Below are 18,120 nucleotides of genomic sequence, written 5' to 3' on the forward strand. Positions count from 1 at the left end.
TAGGGAGGTTGGATACGCAACACACCCTGAGTGAAAGTATGAACATCAGGTAAAGTCGCAATTTTTCTCTGCAACCACACCGACTAGGCAGAAATATGAACCTTGAGGGAGGCCAAATGCAGGCCTAAATCTAGGCCCTGCTGTAGAAAAGCCAAAAGTTTGGCTGTACTAAACTTGGAAGCGTCATAATGGTTAGATGCGCACCAAACAAAGTAGGAATGCCAGACCCGATGGTAAATCTGACCAGAGGCCAGTTTCCGGGCCCGCAACATAGTTTTAATGACCTCTTCAGAAAAACCCTTAGCTCTTAAGACGGAAGCTTCAAGAGCCACGCCGTCAAAGACAGCCGAGCTAGGTTCTGGTAGACACAGGGGCCCTGAAAGTGGAGGTCTGGGCGTTGTGGAAGTAGAAGTGGACGCTCTGACGATAGGCCTTGCAGGTCTGAGAACCAGTGCCGTCTGGGCCATGCCGGAGCTATGAGAAGCAGATTTCCTTTTTCTTGCTTGAACTTCCGGATTACCCTGGGCAGGAGTGACACCGGAGGGAACACGTACGGCAGCCGAAACCTCCACGGCACTGCCAGCGCATTCACGAATACTGCTTGAGGATCCCTTGTCATTGCTCTGAAGACCGGAACCTTGTGATTGTGTCGAGACGCCATCAGATCCACATCTGGAAGACCCCACCTTTCCACGAGGAGTTGAAACACTTCTGGATGGAGGCCCCACTCGCCAGCATGCACGACCTGACGACTGAGAAAGTCCACTTCCCAATTCAGGACTCCCAGAATGAATATTGCCGATATTGCCGGTAGATGGCGTTCTGCCCAACGTAGAATCCGTGAGGCTTCCGTCATTGCCAAACGGCTTCAAGTGCCGCCTTGATGATTTATGTAAGCCACTGTGGTGGTGTTGTCTGACTGTACTTGAACAGGACGGTTCTGAATCAAATGCTGGGCTAGGTTCAATGCATTGAAGACCGCCCGCTATTCCAGAATGTTGATCGAGAGGAGAGATTCCTCCTTGGTCCACCGACCCTGCAAGGAGTGCTGCTCCAGCACCACACCCCAACCTCTTAGACTGGCATCTGTCGTCAACAGGACCCAGTTGGATATACAGAAGGGACGGCCTCTGCACAATTGTCGGTCCTGGAGCCACCAGAGCAGCGACAGACAGACCTCCGGAGTCAAAGAGATCATTTGAGACCTGATCCGGTGAGGCAGGCCGTCCCACTTAGCTAGAATCAGCTTCTGGAGGGGGCGAGAATGGAATTGAGCATACTCCACCATGTCGAATGCTGATAGCATGAGGCCCAGCACCTGCATTGCCGAATGTATCGACACTTGCGGACGAGAAAGGAAGCAACGAATCCTGTCCTGAAGTTTCAAGACTTTCTCCTGAGACAAGAACAACCTCCGGTTGTGAGTGTCCAACAGCGCTCCCAGATGCACCATGCTCTGAGCAGGGACCAGGGAGGATTTCTTCCATTTGTTGAGCCACCCGTGGGCTTGTAGAAACCAGACCATCATATCCAGATGACGCAGGAGAAGATCTGGGGAATTTGCCAGGATTAACAAGTTGTCCAGATACGGCAGTATCCTGACCCCTTGACGGCAGAGTACCACCGTCATCACCGCCATAACTTTGGTGAAGACTCGCGGAGCCGTTGTTCAACCAAAAGGTAACGCCCGAAACTGGTAATGGAGGTTGCCAATAGCGAACCTCAGGTATTGTTGATGTGACACTGCTATAGGAATATGCAGGTAAGCATCCTGTATGTCCAGGGAGACCATGTAGTCTCCAGGTTCCAAGGCCAGAACTATAGAGCAATGGGTTTCCATACGGAACTTGGAAACCTTCACAAACTTGTTCAGTGCCTTGAGGTTGAGAATGGGCTGGGAGGACCCATTCGGTTTCGGGACTAGAAACAGCGGAGAATAGTACCCCCGGCCCCTCTGAGCAAGAGGCACCTGTATTACGACTCCTGTATCCAGGAGGTTCTGTACTACCGAATGCAGAGTTTTTGCCTTTGTCTGGTCCGACGGGATGTCTGTCTGGCAAAATCGATGAGGGGGTCGGTTTTTGAAGGCTATGGCGTAACCTCGAGTGATGACTTCCCGTACCCAGGCATCTGAAGTGGTCTTCAACCATTCCTGGGTATACCCTAGAAGCCGGCCCCCCACCCTGGGATCCCCCAGGGGGAGGCCCGCCCCGTCATGTGGCAGGCTTATCGGTCTTGGCTGCTGGCTGACGGGCAGCCCAGGCTCTTTTGGGCTTCGGCTTACCAGGTTTGGAAGTGCGGGCCTGCTTATGGTACGCCTGACCTTTTGCTTTACCTGAAGGATGAAAGGGTCGAAAGGATAGCGAGCCAGCATCTTCTTTTGAGGCACAAACTTCGTACCCGGGCTTTGCCAGGGTTCCTGACGTATATCCACTAGGTGGTCAGAGTGAGGTAAAACTTGTTTAATCACCTTCTGACGCTTGAACCTATCTGGTTTCTTAGGAGGAACGGATGGCTCGGGATCATCCGTAATCTGCAGAATTAACTTAATAGCCTCCAAAAGATCAGGAACATCCACATGTGAAATACCCACCCCATCAGCCGTATCTGAGTCAGAACCTGTGGGGTCAGTATGTGCTGTCTTCATCAGACGAGGTGTCAGTGACAGTAGTGGATTGTGAGGAGACGAGCGCTCGTTTAGAGGACCTCTTGGACTTAGGCGAGCGATGGTCAGACTTTTTAGTAGTCAGGGACTGGTTCAACTTCTTTAATTGAGCAGATAAATCGTCCGCCCACGGCGGGTTAGCTGCAGGGACCACATACGGTTGTACCGGCATTCGGGGTCCCATAGGGGGTGTTACTTTATGAACTAGCGTATGCAGAAGCGTGGAAAAAGCGGCCCACGGAGGGTCAGTATGTGCCTCCGTTGCCACAGTCCCACTGGGGGGCAAGGAGCCCCCAGAACCAGAACCCACAGCTGCTATATTCTCCCCATATGTGCCTGTGGCTTCAGCAACACCAGCAGTGTGTTCCGCCCCTGAACCGTTACCCTCAGAAGCAGACATGATATAACTTGCAGTATGAGGTAACACAGTACAATTATTAGCAGCACTATATCCCTAAACCCAAACCACTGCGCAGTGTTGTCAGCACCAGCAGAGATAAAGGAGAGATATGGTGAATAAATCACAGAGAAAAATATGTAATACAGTATATCTTTGTGAAAATCCTATATTAAATAACACCTGACGCACCAAGCCCCCTCAGGTTATAGAATATAGGGATAGCAAGTTGAGTGAAAGACACGAGATGGACACCACTCAGCTATCAATGCACACACAAATAGTCACAGTTTGTACAATGCAGAGGTTATTACTGACAATAATACTACACTGGATTAGGTTACACAGCTATATAGTCAATAGATATAACACTACACAGTAAGAAACTGGATGTATATCACAGGGTAATTGTACTATAAACCCCTGACTAAATGCACTCTTTCTTACTAACACTGACTAAAAAGGCAGGTAGAATACTTAAGTGTCATGTAAAGTCACAGCACTGACAACAAGGCGGCTTTACATAGGAGGATTTGCCCAAGCAGTCCCAGGAACAGTGAGTTGAGTAGTAATGGCGCCGCAAACACTGACAGGGAGTGAGGAAAAGACAGAGATGCAGCTCCAGGAACACTTGCTGGAAATGGCGCCCTGGGGCTGGGGGCGGGGCTTCAGGTCTAAGCCTTATCCCCCTTGCTGGCAAAACCACAGGGTACTGTGGCCGATATTAAAATCGGTTTTAAGAGAAAACCTGACCTGCACCCATGCCCTGGTGATCTAGTGGGATCGCCTGTATCCACAGTGTCCACCACCAGCGCGCGCAGCCCGCCTCCCACTGACCGCGCCGGATCGCGATAAAGATCGGGTCCCGCGAGCAGGACCAACTTACCACATCCCGAAGAAAACCGGAGCCTCCGCTGTAGGTACCCGGCAACCAGGGCTCGGGAGTGTACAGCGCCGCTGGGGAGAGCTGGAGCTGTAGCAGTGAATGTCACAAGACATTTACCACCGCTGCTGCCCTTGTAGTCTTCACTTTTTACCTCATAAAAAGCTTTTCTCAGGGCTGCTTGGAGCAGCCCCTCTGTTAAGTGCCTGCTTACTGCAGCACCAACTGACAAACTGAGCTCCTGTGCTGGGAGGCGGGGTGATATAGGAGGCGGCGCTGTGCATTCTGGGAACAGTCAAAGCTTTGAGCCTGTTGGTGCCTCGGATCAAGATCCTACTCTACACCCCATTGTCCAGACTTGTGGAGCCCAGTATACCCCGCATCAGAAATAGGGAAAGATCAAGATCCACTTCCACCTAGTGCTGAAGCTGCTGCCACTAGTCATTGCAGAGACGATGAAATGCCATCAACGTCGTCTGCCAAGACCGATGCCCAATGTCATAGTAGAGAGCATGTAAAATCAAAAAAACAAAAGTACAGTAAAATGACCCAAAAATCTAAATTAAAAGCGTCTGAGGAGAAGCGTAAAAGTGCCAATATGCCATTTACAACACGGAGTGGCAAGGAACGGCTGAGGCCCTGGCCTATGTTCATGGCTAGTGGTTCAGCTTCACATGAGGATTGAAGCACTCATCCTCCCGCTAGAAAAATGAAAAGAGTTAAGCTGGCAAAAGCACAGCAAAGAACTGTGCGTTCTTCTAAATCACAAATCCCCAAGGAGAGTCCAATTGTGTCGGTTGCGATGCCTGACCTTCCCAACACTAAACGGGAAGAGGTGGCTCCTTCCACCATTTGCACGCCCCTTGCAAGTGCTGGAAGGAGCACCCACAGTTCAGTTCCTGATAGTCAAATTGAAGATGTCACTGTTGAAGTACACCAGGATGAGGATATGGGTGTTGCTGGCGTTGAGGAGGAAATTGACAAGGAGGATTCTGATGGTGATTTGGTTTGTTTAAGTCAGGCACCCGGGGAGACACCTTTTGTTTATTGGATGAATAATGCTATTGACATGCCTGGTCAAAATACAAATAAAATCACCTCTTTGGTGTGGAATTATTTCAACAGAAATGCGGACAACTGGTGTAAAGCCGTGTGTTGTCTTTGTCAAGCTGTAATAAGTAGGGGTAAGGATGTTAACCACCTAGGAACATCCTCCCTTATACGTCACCTGGAGCGCATTCACCAGAAGTCATTGACAAGTTCAAAAACTTTGGGTGACGGCGGAAGCAGTCCACTGACAACCAAATCCCTTCTTCCTCTTGTACCCAAGCTCCTGCAAACCACCCCACCAACTCCCTCAGTGTCAATTTCCTCCTTAGTCAGGAACGCCAATAGTCCTGCAGGTCATGTCACTGGCAAGTCTGACGAGTCCTCTCCTAACTGGGATTCCTCAGATAGATCCTTGAGTGTAATGCCTACTGCTGCTGGTGCTGCTGTTGTTGCTGCTGGGAGTCGATCGTCATCCCAGAGGGGAAGTCGGAAGGCCACTTGTACTACTTTCAGTAAGCAATTGACTGTCCAACAGTCCTTTGCGAGGAAGATGAAATATCACAGCAGTCATCCTGTTGCAAAGCAGATAACTCAGGCCTTGACAACTATGTTGGTGTTAGACGTGCGTCCGATATCCGCCGTTAGTTCACAGGGCCTTAGAGAATTGCTTGAGGTAGTGTGTCCCCGGTACCAAATACCATCTAGGTTTCACTTCTCTAGGCAGGCGATACCGAGAATGTACACAGACGTCAGAAAAAGAGTCACCAGTGTCCTAAAAAATGCAGTTGTACCCACTGTCCACTTAACCACGGACATGTGGACAAGTGGAACAGGGCAGACTAAGGACTATATAACTGTGACAGCCCACTGGGTAGATGTATTGCCTCCCTCAGCAGCGGCGGCACCAGTAGTAGCATCTCGCAAATGCCAACTCGTTCCTAGGCAGGCTACGCTTTGTATCACCGCTTTCCATAAGAGGCACACAGCTGACAACCTCTTACGAAAACTGAGGAACATCATCGCAGATTGGCTTACCCCCATTGGACTCTCCTGGGGATTTGTGACATCGGACAACGCCACCAATATTGTGCGTGCATTCCATGTGGGCAAATTCCAGCACGTCCCATGTTTTGCACATACAATGAATTTGGTGGTGCAGAATTTTTTTTAAAATGACAGGGGCGTGCAAGAGATGCTGTCGGTGGCCGGAAGAATTGCGGGCCACTTTCGGCATTCAGCCACCGCACCAGCAAACACTCCTGAACATGCCCTGCCATCAGCTGAAGCAAGAGGTGGTAACGGGTTGAAATTCAACCCTCTATATGCTTCAGAGGATGGAGGAGCAGCAAAAGGCCATTCAAGCCTATACATCTGCCTAAGATATAGGCAAAGGAGGGGGAATGTACCTGACTCAAGCGCAGTGGAGAATGATTTCAACATTGTGCAAGGTTCTCCAACCCTTTGAACTTGCCACACGTGAAGTCAGTTCAGACACTGCCAGCCTGAGTCAGGTCATTCCCCTCATCAGGCTTTTGCAGAAGCAGCTGGGGAGATTGAAGGAGGAGCTAAAATGGAGCCATTCCGCTAGGCACGTGGGACTTGTGGATGGAGCCCTTCATTCGCTTAACCAGGATTCATGGATGGTTAATCTGTTGAAATCAGAGCACTACATTTTGGCCACCGTGCTCGATCGTAGGTTTAAAGCCTGTGTTGTATCTCTCTTTCTGGCAGACACAAGTCTGCAGATGTTCAAAGACCTGCTGGTGAGACAATTGTCAAGTCAAGCGGAATGTGACCCGCCAGCAGCACCTCCTTCATTTTCTCCTGCCACTGGAGCTGCCAGGAAAAGGATAAAATTTCCAAAACCACCCGCTGGCGGTGATGCAGGGCAATCAGGAGCGATAGCTGACATATGGTTCGGACTGAAGGACCTGCCAACGATTACTGACATGTCGTCTACTGTCACTGCATATGATTCTGTCACCATTGAAAGAATGGTGGAGGATTATATGAGTGACAGCATCCAAGTAGGCATGTCAGACAGTCCGTACGTATACTGGCAGGAAAAAGAGGCAATTTGGAGGCCCTTGCACAAACTGGCTTTATTTTACCTAAGTTGCCCCCCCTCCAGTGTGTACTCCGAAAGAGTGTTTAGTGCAGCCGGTAACCTTGTCAGCGATCAGCGTAGGAGGTTACTTCCAGAAAATGTGGAGAAGATGATGTTCATTAAAATGAATTATAATACATTCCTCCATGGAGACATTTACCAGCAATTGCCTCCAGATAGTACACAGGGACCTGTGATGGTGGATTCCAGTGGGGATGAATTAATACTCTATGTGGAGAGGGATGTACACAGTGAAAGGGGTGAGGAATCGGATGATGAGGAGGAGGTGGACATCTTGCCTCTGTAGAGCCAGTTTGTGCAAGGAGAGATTGATTGCTTCTTTTTTGATGGGGGCCCAAACCAACCAGTCATTTCAGCCACAGTTGTGTGGCAGACCCTGTTGCTTAAATGATGGGTTTGTTAAAGTATGCATGTCCTGTTTATACAACATAAGGGTGGGTGGGAGTGCCCAAGGACAATTCCATCTTGCACCTTTTTTTAATTTATCTTTGCATCATGTGCTGTTTCGGGACTATTTTTTTATGTGCCATCCTGTCTGACACTGCAGTGCCACTCCTAGATGGGCCAGGTGTTTGTGACGGCCACTTGGGTCGCTTAGCTTAGTCATACAGCCACCTCAGTGCAAATTTTAGAACTAAAAATAATATGTGAGGTGTGAGGTGTTCAGAATAGATTGGAAATGAGTGGAAATTATGGTTATTGAGGTTAATAATACTATAGGGTCAAAATTACCCCCAAATTCTACGATTTAAGCTGTTTTTGAGGGGGTTTTGAAAAAAAAACAACTGAATCCGACAAAAATTCTTAAGGGAGGTTATGCCAAAATGCGTCCGAAACCAAAACACGACAGCGGAACCAAATCCAAAACCAAAACACAAAACCCAAAAAATGCCCGCTGCACATCTCTACTTTTAAGTTGAATTACTGAAATAAATGAACTTTTACATGAAATTCTAATTTTCTGAGTTTCACCTGTAATAAATATGCCCACATATATTCATTTTAGCACTATTGTGCATTGCTCTTCTGCTCCACAGGAGGTTTCTGTCCTCCCTGAGCTCACCTTGGGACACCTGCGTTACGGTTTGATGGGTGTATCACCCCAGGCAAACTCTCCACCTGCCACTGTACACAGAATGGGGACAGCTGTGGTGCTATATTAATGTCATATATATAAATACAAAACAAAAACACAATTGTTGTTAGTGCCAGTCAACACCATTGCAAATCTGTGTGTATCTAGAAAACTTGTACGAAAGTATATATGAAGAGTTTGCTCAAAGCATTTAAGCTTGTAGCCCTGGATCCAGAGATCCTTATTATGTGAAGGTCCAACACAATCATATGCTTCTAATACCATTATTTTGCATTAAAATGCACTCACCTCTAATACAGTATACTCAGCAGTCATACTAGAGACTAACATCTAGGCAAAGGCTGGCTTGTGAGCTGCAGCAAAGAGACTTCTATAGCCTTGACTGTAATCAGCCAGAACAATATTAAGCAAAGTTGTGGCACAAAAACAAAAAAATATGCCAGTGCTTGGTTTTAACCATAATGGAGCAAATTCAGATGGACGTTGCAGTGTGAATGGTCCTTACCATTTGTGCATACTGCACATGTGCTGATCTAAACTTAAGCACATGGCTGAATTTTGTATTGCTTGGTCCTTCTTTAAACAGACTTCAATATGGCCCTGATTCAGATCCTGTTTTATCTGCTTCCTGATGTGCAACGTCCCGATTTTCAGTACTATGCACAGGAACCATACTGGAAGTGCATTAATGGGTTCTGCGATGTAAGAAGCAGACAGGCATCAGACTTTCAGTGATTGACAGTCTGATGCTGTTTTGTGGGCAGAGAGGGGGCGGCAAAAGCCTCTGTTTGTGAAAACGGAGGTGTGTCACCCCAGTTTAGGGCGAGGGAAGGGGCCAGGGAGTAGATACGCTTGGTTAAAAGGTTCAAGCAGTTCCTTTATTCTCAGGCAGGTAAACAGCATAAGGTTTGCTTCAGTCAGCATACACTTCACAGCATGGCAGTTTACAGTTCACAAGCAAGTTGGTAACACTTCCGTATGACTTCCTATAATAACCCCACACCCCCAACCTATTGTCCAAGTGACTGGTTTACCATAGATCTGCATTGACACAACTTTAAAGACAGATGTCAGGTGTTGATAATTAGCCTTGTTCATGGCTTACCACTGGTCCTAGGAAAAGCTGGACTGTATAACATTACACCATGCTGTTTATTACTTTTTCTCTGCACACACCTGCTGCTCCACATTTACCTCATGTGAAAGCATGCTGTATCTGTCAAACTCCTTCCTCCTTAGCTTCAACCACTCTGGTGAAGCTAAAACTTTTCCCAGGTGAACTCCTGTCTCACCCATCTCTATTTGTGCCCTCCAACTGGCAACACCATCCTCTACCACTTTCTATAGTTCTACTTCCTCCCTGTGTTCCTCATATTCTACCTTCACGACACAGTGGCTTTGAGGTTTGGGACTCACACACCTTCTGGAAAGGACATCATCATTGAGGTTCTGTTTCCTTGGTCAGTGTTGCACCTCAAATTTGAACTGCTGTTAATCCAAAAACCAGTGGGTCACCTGGGCATTTACATCTCTGTTTTATGCATCCACTGTAAGGGAGCATGATCTGTGACTAGATGGAATTCACGTCCCAATAAATAATATCTTAATGACACTATTGTCCATTTATTCATCAGGCACTCTTATTCCACAGTAGAGTGGAACAACGCGTTTCTCAGCCTATTGTCTACGGCTGTTTCATCATAAGCATCAGATGAAGCAGCCGTAGACAATAGGCTGAGAAACGCATCAAGAGAGACCCTGCATGTGTGGACACTAGTATTTGGAGGTGGCATACAAGTTCCATAACGCCGGTAAAGCGCCGGTGTTATCCCGTGGGATGGAGACAAATGGCCAGCAGAAAGCATAGCCGCCGTTCTATCTGACAAAAGCAGCTGAAACCGCTAATGCGGCCTGTGCAATATTAACACCGGGAGGCGGACCGTAAGATCCCCAGCACCAGTGAAGCAGCTCTACGGGACGGAGATAAACGGCGGGTGGAAGGCGCAGCCGCTTGGTGAGATACAGTTGTGTATACAGCTTTACTACAGCTTGAAAAATTTTAAACTGTGGAGCACGTTATTAAATCCATCACTGTAATAGGAGCCTAATTATATATACATTAGCCACAGGCTTTGGACGGGGACGCCCGTTAGAACTTCCAATTTAGCCGATCTTAGCACTCCTGGATAGGAGATTAACTGACCGGTAAGCCTGTAGTGCTCCAAACACAATTACAGCGTGCCTAAGTTTTCAGTGACACTGAATATAATATAAAATTACATCATTGTCCCAGCGGGAGGATTTAAGCAATATCTGGATAAACATTAAGGAATGTGGTGATCCAATCTCTTCTTGATATGCTTGGGACTGTGAACTAAAAGAGAATGTAATTAATTATTCTACAGGAGGCTGTTGAAATAAGTGAGGGACAGAAAGTTCCCTACTAGTAAATGTGGTGGAAGAATCCATTTTATTATTACTGCTACACTTTAAACAACCAGCTTGCTATTTACAAACTGTCTCCTGTTTTTGCATTGCTTGGCTTTGTGGACTTGTGCATATATACAGACTGCGTGAATCTATTGCTGTTGGTTTCCAGACCAATCTCTGGAGTTTCTATTGCCTATGTTCACTGTCATCAGTTGCATTACTATCGTCTGCATATCTGATCCTGTGGCCATCGGCTTCCAGGTCAGTCATCACTGTTATTAATTTCACTGGTTTACAAATCATCACCTGTGACTGGTTTATTCACCTGCATCCTTAAAAGCCTACTGTGTGTTGACTGCTGGCAACTTGCTTGGAGGGAGGAAGGAGGTTGTACAGAACCTCCCAACATTTGGTCACTCTATTGCTCCTTGCCAGGAGCTAAACACAGTATGCCTTTTATTCTATTGAAGCAATGTCTAGTGAAGAAGTGCTTTTATTCTTTTATGGATAGTACAATCTTAAAGGTGATATAAATGAAAATATCTTTATCTGGAAACAGTATTGCACCATATTTTCCTCTTTCTTCTTTTATATATGTGGATAGAGAAAACTCTACAAGCAATTTCCAATTTTCTTTTGAAGGAGGAAGTTTAATTTTGGAGTTCAATTTCTGATTAAGAACAATTATTTTTAAGAAGATTGGACATTGAATATAAGATCACTACATCTGAAATCTATGTGGTAGCGCCTGAGGTGTTTTTATCATTATTTATTTTTCTGTGTTTTATAGGTGTTTGGGTTTCACCTTAAAACATCTAGGCAGCTTTATCCCACTAAGCGCCATTGTCTTTTTCATACTGTTATTGAATTATGTACTAATGAAGGAACCATTTCCATATTAACAACAGCTGAACCACAAGGGGTCTCAATATTCACTTTCAGCTGTATTATAATGGTGGGTGTCACCATGTATGCAAGTTACACTAACAGTTGTTCGCTGGCATTTACCAACTCATCTTTCAGAATCAGAATTTTTATTTTTCAAGTATAGCTTCATGTACCCGGAAATTGTCTCCAGTCAACTGCATGCCAGAAAACATACATACATACATACATACATACATACATACATACATACACACACACATTAATATTCACAATACATACAATAATAGATAAAAAATTTACCCAAAAAACTTAAAACAGCACCCTCTTATAGATAAAAACTGATGCAAAACTAGACTCTTTTTTTAAGTGTTGAGCAAGCGAACCACTTGCGGAAAAAAACAAATCCAATGTCTAGTGTTTTTTACAGGCAGTGCTCTATAGTACATAATGCAGAAGCATTTGGAACAGGGAACAGCCAGGATGCGACTGATCCCTTATAATATTAGTTACCCGTTTCTTCACCAAAGACAAATACAACTCCTGAACAGATGGACGATCAGCCCCAATAATCCATTCTACTGTTCTTACAAACGCTTTGATGCCTATGCCTGTTCTGTAGCTAAACAAAACCAAGCTATTCAAACTCAATTATAGCAGAATAAAAAAGTCAGCACATCTCTGGGAAGATTGAACTTTTTCAGCTGAGACAAAAAGTACAATCTCTGCTGAGCCTTTTTAACAGTAGCATCAGTGTTGGGACCCCACTTAAGATCTCGTGCAATTGTGGACCCCAGAAACTTAAAAGAATCAACCATAGACACAACGTTGCCATCGATCACAACTGGGGGCACAGAAACCAAGCCTCTTCAAAAATCCACAACCATCTCAACCGTTGTAAGAGGGTTTAGCTTCTAATTGTTCCTGCAGAACCACTTCTTTTCTATATGTTGACTCATCCCTGTCTTTAATCAGACCAATGACAGTGGTTTCATACACAAATTTCAAAAATTTCACGGACTGCTCACCAGCCACATAATCATTGGTATACAAAGAGAAGAGCATAGGTGAGAAGACACACTCTTGGGGGGCGCCTGTGCTGATCCTAAGAACACTCGAGGTAACCTTACTGTACCTGCTTTTACATATTGTTTCTTGTCTGTCAAAAAAAAATTACTATCCATTCGCAGGTAGATACCGGAACCCCCAAATATAACAATTTGGAGAACAATATCGCTGGGATGATCGTATTAAATGCTGAGCTAAAGTCAATGAACAGGACACTCGCATAAGTACCAGGCAGGTCAACATGCTGCAAGATGTAATGTAGCTCCATATTAACCGCAACCTCAATTGATCTATTCGCCCAAAACACAAATTGGAAGCTTTCCAAACAAGGACCTGCCATCATTTTCAAGTGATTCAGCACTAAGTGTTCAAATGCTTTCATGACCATAGATGTAAGGGCTATCGGCCTGTAGCCATTCAGGCTTGAGATGGCAGATTTCTTAGGTATAGGGACAATAGTGGAACACTTAAATCACTAAAGGACCACACACAGTTCCAAGGATCTATTAACCACTTAACTGATCATTTTTTACCATCAAAACTGTTCCTGTTTTATTTTTTATTTAATATACTGTACTTTAAAAAGTTTTTTTTATATTTAAATATTATATTATGGAAAACGGCAGAATGGATCTCCTCATCAAATACTGGGGGACACAGTGGGGTGGTGTGATCGCATGTAATCTGACCATGCCAGTTAAGTGGTCAAAGATCCACATAAAATCAGGGGCCATTTACTAAGTGCAAAACTTCAGGTCATATTTAGATACACCATCTGGGCCAGAAGCCTTATTGTGCTTTTGTCTGAATAGCTTAACCACCTCCACCTGGTCTATCTCAGCCCTCGAGGACAGCTCCCAACTTCATTTGAAACAGTTGTTGAGGGTTCAGTATTAGATTTGAATTCAGGTCTTTCAAACTTGCAATAAAAAACATTAAACTCATCGACCAATTTCTGACTCAGCAGTATGAGTAGGTGGTTTCTTATAATTTGTAATAGCCTGCATGCCTCTCCACACAGATACAGGGTCATTGGCTGAAAAGTTGTTAATCATTTTATCAGTAAAAACTTTTTTTGGTGGCCCCAATCTCCCTAGTCAAAGTGTTCCTAGCCTGGTTGTACAAAATCCTATCCTCACTGCTATTAACCTCATCCTTAGTTTGACGCAGCTGCCTAAGCTTAGGACTAAACCAGAGTTTATTATTACTAAAAACTCAAAAAGATTTTTATGGTACCCACACATCCTCACAGAAGCTGATGTATGATGTCACAATATCTTTTAAATCATCCAAATCATTAGCAGCAGTCTCAAAAGTGCTACAATTTGTACAGTCAAAACAAGCTTGAAGTTTTGACTTGGCATCATCAGACCAACTCCTCATGATCCTTACCACAGGCTTGACCAGTCTTCTGCTTATACTGTAAGTTGGGAGAAGTTGTATTAAACAATGATCAGAGAGGCCCAACGTAGCCTGGGGAGCATACCGGTAAGCGTCCTTCAAGATGGTGTAACAATGGTCTAAAATACATACATCCCTGATTGGGCACTTAACATGTTGTTTATACTTGGGCAACTCCTGGCTCAAGTTTGGTCTATTAAAGTCTCCCAACACAATGAGCAATGAGTGAGGATGTTTAAGCTCCATCTCAGTAATGTGGGCAGCCAGATGTTGTAGCTCTTCGTTTACACAAGCTTGATGTGGAATATACACGCCAACCTAGATAAATATTGCAAACTCCCATGGGGAATAGAATGGTTTACAGTTAATACAAAAAAAACTCCAAATGGGGACTGTATGATTTACTTAGAGCTCTAACGTCCGAACACCAGTTTTCATTAATATAAAAACAGATCCCCCCCTTCCTGGCTTTCCCAGTGAGCTCCAATATGCGATCGGCCCTGTATACACAAAAGCCTGGCAGGGACACAGATTCATCAGCAAGATGCTCTCCCAGCCAGGTCTCAGTGAAGCACAAAACAGAAGTTCTCGCAATACCCAACCTTGCGGAGCCCAGCAACAGAATCAGCTCATCCATCTTATTGACCAGGGAGTGAACACTGGACAGCTGTACAGCTGGTAGAGCAGACGGGTGCCCCCTGCACCTCCATCTCACCAGAGCACCAGCTCGCATTCCCCTGCACCTTCCCTTAAATCCACCTTCAGCAGCTGAACTACTTCCAGACTTCTCCCCACTCCGGAACCACAGACACTGGCCTCTCACCTCCTCCTGCTTCCTCGCCACCTCCAGTTGTGGTGATTCTGGTGGCCTCTGTACCAGCAGCATCGGCAGCAGACTCCAGCACCACCGCAGACCTCTGCACCTGCCTCCACCTTCTCTGTATCACCTCCCAGTGACTCCATGTAGTGTCCTCTACACCCAGCTGGGGAGGTCGCTGCTGTATTTCCAGGGGCCACTCCAGCTCTGCCACCCCTCCATCCCTGCGAAGGAATGAGAGAGCAGCTGCTCCATCAGCCAGCAGCACCACCAGCTGCACCAACTCCGGCTGGGGGTGAGTGCCCATATGCACTGCAATTCTGCTCTGGAGTAGCTGATCAGTGCTGTCACAGGGCACATCAACCACACAAGGCGCACAAACATTCAGCACTAGAGCACAGAGGAGGCCATCAGTGTCATTACATTCACCATCAGCAGTCATCAGCGGTGCCGTATGTGAATTTCACAAGGGTAATTAAGCTTCCTGAATCTTACAATGCCTCTACATGGTTATCATCCATACAAATCTCACACTTGTTTTTCGCGCTCAGCCGAAGTTACAACAGTACAGGCTATTAAGACATTCTGTGACATTGACGACTTTCATGGGCTCTTGAACATCTGGGCAATTAGCAACAACATGTCCTGGCATGCTACACCTAAAACATTTAATTACATGATTGTCAAGACTTTTCAGTGGCTGAGACCTTTCTGGCCCATCGTTGGATCAAGTGCTCACAGTCTCTTCATTTTTGAGTTCTCTTGACTGCCCAGGACCCTTTTCCCACAGAACAGTCTAACTAGATTTTACAGGAGTGTGCTGTCATGGATCTAGTAGCTGCGCGGTACAGCCAATAGTTCCTCTGCTGCCAGATACCTTTCCATTGTCTTTACTAGTTGGTTAGCTGTCTTAGGATCCCCATGGCTTACCCACTTGCGCAAAGCCACGGGCAGAGACCTCAAATAATGATCCATGACAACTCTTTCCACCATCTGAGGTCCAGTTAATGTCTCTGATTGTAACCATTTATTGGGCATTAGTATGAGGTCATGCATTTGTGAGCGGGGAGGTTTATCTATATAGTACACACAGCGATGAACACGTTGCATTCGGACAGGATAACTCCAGGCAAGTCAAAATTTCTGTTTTTAGTTTTCATAGTCCAAAGCAACTGCAGTGCTTAAATCAAAATAAGCTTTTTGAGGCTTGCCTGAAGAAAGGGTGCCAGCAGGCCAACTCTCCCGCTCAGCCATCCTCTCAAATGTGGTCAGATTTAACTCCAGATCATCAGTCTTTGTAATTTTTGAAGGCAATTACTTGCCCATATGGAACTGGAAGTGGTCAGTACATTTGGGGAAGCATTTCCAGGCCCTGCTGCGATATGTGCACCACCCATGAGTGCTTTCTTGTCTATATATATATATATATAAAAGTCCAAACGAGAAATGGCACTCACGAGACTTGTGAATGGTCAAAGCTGGTGTATTGAAAGTCAAATGTTTTCGGGGTTACCACCCCTTCATCAGGACCTCACCAACATACATATCTAACAAGACAAACACCCCCCATTATAAATACCCAACATAAATCATACTCACCTGTCCCGGAGTGAGTAATCAGGTACCATCACCGCCGCTGGTCCGCTAGCTGCACTTCCGGCAGTGCGGGTATGGTAACCATGGGAACCGCAACACATGTGTTCCACCAGGCCCAACTTCCGCGTCCCACCAGGGCGCAGGTAGGAAACCAGAACACGGGAAGCCTTCATAGCAAGTCCTGGTGACAGGGGAATATAATTTAAAATTTTAATACATATTACTGTATCAAGAATAACGCATACAAATGCATACAGATAGCGGATAGGACAGGGTAAAATGAGCCACATCACTGAAGCCAAACTCAATTATACCATCAAAAGTAGTAGCATAATACAAAAGGAAAAACCCACATAAATTATAACATGTTCCAATTTATCTTTTCATTGAGTCTATTAGGGAAAATTGTTCCCAACCTCATAATCCATTTGGATTCCTTAATCAACAGGCTTTTTGCCCTGTCACCGCCACGCAGTGACAAGGGAACATGATCAATTATAAAATATTTCAATGATGTCAATGGATGATTAATTTCTTTGAAATGTATGGTGTTTTTGAAACTACCGTTCACCACAAATTAACAAATAGGAACACCTTCTTGACTGCATCAAGGGATTGCCAAGGTCACAGATAATGCGGTATGCACGCCTCACAAGTGACCCTTCTAAGTTGTCTAAACAACTTAATCTTTTGATTGATAAGTTTAAGATTAGGGGGTATGACTTGAAGGCAGAAACAGGAGGTGATGCTATTACCTAGATGTGAACTCTTAAATCCATCCAAGAAGAACAATGGAAAAATGATCCCTTGGGCATCTGATTTTACATCAGCTAGTACGATTGTTAGGAGAGCTACCCAGGCCTTATGGCCCATTGTAAAATCTGACCCTAATCTTCCTTGCTTTAGTGAATTAAGACCAGTTACCGCTTTTAGAAGGGGTCATAATCTACAGGATAGACTGGTGCGGGCGGACATTACAGGTAAAAATAAATCTAGTCCTAGCAATGTATATGTTAAACCACCAGGCTGCTATAAGTGTAGCCAATGTACTACTTGTAGCCACATGATTGCCTGCAAGTCTTTTAAACATCCTCATGTTAATAAGACCTATGATATATGCTATATTCTCTACTGTAATTCAACCTTTGCGGTATATATAGTGGTATGCCCATGTGGTCTCTACTACGTGGGCCAAACCACTCATAAATTTAGTGAGTGAATGGCAGCACATAGGTCTGCCATATATTTGGTGCTGTTAGGTCATAAGATTAATCAACCAGTTGCCAGATATTTCAAAGAATCTAATCATTCATTGAAATATTTTATGATTGATCATGTTCCCTTGTCACTGCGTGGTGGTGAAAGGGCAAAAAGCCTGTTGATTAAGGAATACAAATGGATTATGAAGATAGGAACAATTTTCCCTAATGGACTCAATGAAAAGATAAATTGGAACATGTTATAATTTATTTGGGTTTATCCTTTTGTATAATGCTGCTACTTTTGATGATATAATTGAGTTTGGCTTCGGTGATGTGGCTCATTTTACCCTTTCCTATCCGCTATCTATATGCATTTGTATTTGTATGTGTTATGCTTGATAATATGTATTAAAATTTTATAATATATTCCCCTGTCACCAGGAGTTGCTATGAAGGCTTCCCATGTTCTGGTTTCCTGCCTGCGCCCTGGTGGAACGCGGAA

At 45.1% G+C, this 18,120-nt stretch overlaps 1 protein-coding gene across 1 annotated transcript in view; it reads right to left on the reverse strand.

Annotated features, from left to right (window-relative positions):
* The window catches only part of LOC134909862 (amine sulfotransferase-like), a 111,081-nt gene that overhangs the window by 17,297 nt on the left and 75,664 nt on the right, over window positions 1-18,120 (reverse strand). The gene's annotated exons all lie outside the window — the stretch shown is intronic.

Source organism: Pseudophryne corroboree, chromosome 4 (assembly GCF_028390025.1).
Source record: "Pseudophryne corroboree isolate aPseCor3 chromosome 4, aPseCor3.hap2, whole genome shotgun sequence".
Taxonomy (NCBI): Eukaryota; Metazoa; Chordata; class Amphibia; order Anura; family Myobatrachidae; genus Pseudophryne; species Pseudophryne corroboree.